Genomic DNA, 3,614 nt, shown 5'->3' with positions numbered 1-3,614 from the left:
CCATCCCTGCCCAGGGTTTGTGCCCTGCTCTCGGCTGGCCCCCGGAGGCAGCTGCAGTGCCCTCTCTCCTGCAGCTGCCCTGGGCAGTATCGCCGGTGTTTACCTGTGGCCAGCAGCGCCGTGGCCCCGAGGCAGAGGATCCAGGCCAGCAGCGCCGTGTCCCTCGCAGCTGCCATGGTGCCACTGGCACGCAGCCCGCGGGCCGGGCCTTTATAGGCTCGGCCTGGGCCGCCTTACGCAAGGCAAACCCGGCTGGGGCGAGGCAGCGCTCGGGCTGCGAGCCAGGCCGGCACTGCCGGGCTGGGCCCGCCAGCGGGGAGCCCTCGTGCCCACGGGGCCCCTGCTGCCTCCCCAGCGCTCCTTTGCCATGGCATTCCCAGAATCCCGGGCACCGCGGCCTCCAAGTGCTTTGGGAACGGCCCGGCATTGCCGGGAGCGCTGGCCTGCTGCTGCAGCCCCTCCGGCTGCGGCTCCGGGGGAGGCTTTGCTCAGCCTGCCCCGCACACACCTGCACGGCTCCTCGGCTCCATCGCTCACATTCACTGCCTGTGCGTACCGAGCTCTCCGTGTGGGAAACACACTCCAGCCAAGACCAAACCAACAGCCCTGCAGGTGTACTTTTACTGAAGTAAAAGTGGAGTCATTTTTATTCTCAGAAAAGCAGTTTTCTGACAAAAACACCAATACTAGAAAAACCCCAGCTTTTTCCTACAGGGTGCAAGAGGCACCTGTCACTCATTTCTGTGTATTCAGGGATGTTTGGAATAGTGTTGCAATGCAGTAACAACCAGAAAGAGATGAATGATCAGCTTTTGTCAAGTGGCAGCAATATTAAAGGGTGGTATTTGGGTGGTAACTCTATATCTAATGCCTCTGGAAAATCCAGAGGATTTATTTCAATACATTGCACACCCATAATTGAAGGGTGATATGAAAAGGAGAGAACAGAATAGCTGAGTAGAGATTTTCTGCTCACATTAACTAAGGGGTTGTGTTGGTTTTATGCAGGTATTAGGCTCTGCCTTTTTCTTTTTTTTAGTTTTGCAATTTCTGATCATGTGAATTCTCAGTTGTCAGAAAGAGCAATTCAAAGAATCAGCCGATCTGATGACAGAATGGTTTGGGTTGGAAGAAACCTCCAAGCTCTACTGATGCCACCTCACACCTTCCTGTCCAAGCTGGCCTTGGGCACTGCCAGGGATGGGGCAGCCACAGCTGCTCTGGGCAGCTCTGGGTGCCAGAGCCTCAGCACCCTCAGAGGGGGGAATTTCTTCTGTGCATCTGATTTAAACCTACCTTAGTTGGTTTGAAGCCATTCCCCCTTGTCCTGTTGCTACATGCCCATGGCAAATGCCCCTCTCCATTTTCCTTGGAGGCTGCCTGGGGCTCCTGCAAGGGGCTCTGAGGTGTCCCCTGAGCCTTCTCCTGTCCAGGCTGAACAGCCCAGCTCTCTCAGCCTGTCTCCACAGGAGAGGGGCTCCATTTCTCCAGATCCATTCCTGCTCACACCTCTCTTTACAGCTCAGTGGATTATAAAACCCACAGTCTTCAGATTAGTTTAGCACATCTCTTTTGCTCCTGTTCATGCTGAGTGCTGTGGCTGTGCTTGTGCACTCTACTCCAAATGCTCCTTGTGCACTTTACTCCAAATCTTCCCCTGTGTATTTGCACAGGTGTGATTTACAGTGCCTGGAGATAAAGCCCAGCCAGCTTTAACCTGGCTGCTCCCAGGGCAAAGTGTTGACAGGCCTTGAAGTGACCCCAGGCAGTGCTGGCTGTGTCTCCAGCCTGTGCTGGGTTTGTGGTGGCTCCTGAGCTCTGCCCCAGTGCCCTGCCCGCCCTGCCAGGCTGTGCTGGGTGCAGCTCCTGAGGCTGAGGGCACGGCCAGTGCTCACTGTGCCCTGCCTGATGGGGAATGCTGTGAAGAAAACAGTGAAGACAAAACCCTCTGTGCAGAGTACCAATGAATTTGGGCCCTATAGGTGTTTGCTGGTAGGCCTTTTGCATTGATTCTCAAGAGTGATACTCAAGGTCTATAAACCTGGTCTGGGAGTAGTCTGCACTCTTTGAATATATAGTCTATGCAGTAATCATAAAGGTGTGCATTTTTAAATGCAGTTAATGGCACAGGGGCCTGGGGTACTAGTGATGGAGCTGAGAATAAGTCATCTTTTACATCTGTGTGTGTGATGAAGGTTTCCTGGACACCACAGAAGGATTGCACAGGAGTAAACTCTGCACTCCTGCTTGCCTGCTTGGGTGCTGCTGTGCATTCTCTCACTGTCTCCTCTTACCTGGGACTGTTTGTGTTCCTGGCAAGGGAAAACTGTTTCCATGCAAGGTGGAACTGCAGGAATTCCCCCTTGTGGCTCTGCTCCCACACTGGTGGGCATTCATGCCTCAGCTCACTCATGACACACAAGCTACAGGAGGGGTCCTTTGCTGCAAAGCCAAATATCCTCTACTCGGCCTCCTGCTTTCTCCTTTTGATGTAAAAAACTTGATTTCCAAAACCAGTTTATCTTCTATGACCTGATCTTTGCTGATTTTACTAGATTCCGTATTTTCCCATTTACTTTCCTTTTGTTTTCTGCCCTCATTATTATTTTAATTTCCAAGCTTTTCTCTTCTTTGTTCTGCTCATTGCTTTTCTCTCAAGTACCCACTCTGCAACAACTCTGAACCCACATCCCGCCCACAGGCCTATAGAAGCAGCCATTCCGGAAATAGTGTGTGTGCAGACCAGTTTCTGTGAACTCAGCCGATCCTACTTGCAGTAGGATAAGATAACAAAAAATGGGACTTTAGATCTCTACAGCCTTGTCTGGAGATACTTTGGTAGATCTGCAAGCATGGCCTATATGCTTTGCAAATGTAGAGACTCTTACTCCAGTGGCACAGACTTGTAGAATCTGAGGACAGTGCTACATACCTGGTAAGTATGATTCTTGAATCCTGTTTAGCATTAAATTAAAGAGATTTTGCAGCTTGCCCTCAATCAGTGAATAATGCATAAGTCATAATGTGACATGATTTATAAGTGAATAATGCACAAAGGTCAATGAAAAAATCCTGCCTCATGATGACCTTTGCCTTTTTGTACTGTAATAAACTGCTACCTGTCCTGATTTCAATAGCTGAAAAAAATAGACAAATATTGTGGTAATCACACATCCTCTGAATAGAAAGAGACGTGATTCTCTCCCAGGATTTTCCTGAGAAGCTGTGAGAAAGCTCAAAGAAAACAATTCTTATCTCCATTTGCTGCACCAGTTGTTGTGCACATGTGGAATGTGTTATGGAGATTGTTTACCAAAGCATGGTTTCTTAATTGGACACTGGTGGTGGTGTTTGGATTCATTGACCAGTTGGATCCACGTGTGTTTGTTGGGACTGTCTGGCAAGGGCGATGGGTTTTTTGTATAGCATAGTGTAGTATAGTACAGTGTAGCATAGTATAGTGTAGTGTAGTATAGTGTTGTACAATAAAGTGATTGATCAGCCTTCTGCAATCTTGGACTCAGTGCTCGCTCAGGGGCTCACTGCTACAATAAGTGGTGACCCCTGAGGTCAGGTGCAGCCTGGGCTGGAGAACCAGGACCCTGATGGATCCG

The sequence above is a fragment of the Geospiza fortis genome, unplaced genomic scaffold, assembly GCF_000277835.1.
Source record: "Geospiza fortis unplaced genomic scaffold, GeoFor_1.0 scaffold18, whole genome shotgun sequence".
Classification (NCBI taxonomy): domain Eukaryota; kingdom Metazoa; phylum Chordata; class Aves; order Passeriformes; family Thraupidae; genus Geospiza; species Geospiza fortis.
The sequence above is the reverse complement of the archived record's forward strand: the minus strand, read 5'-3'. Positions refer to the sequence as shown.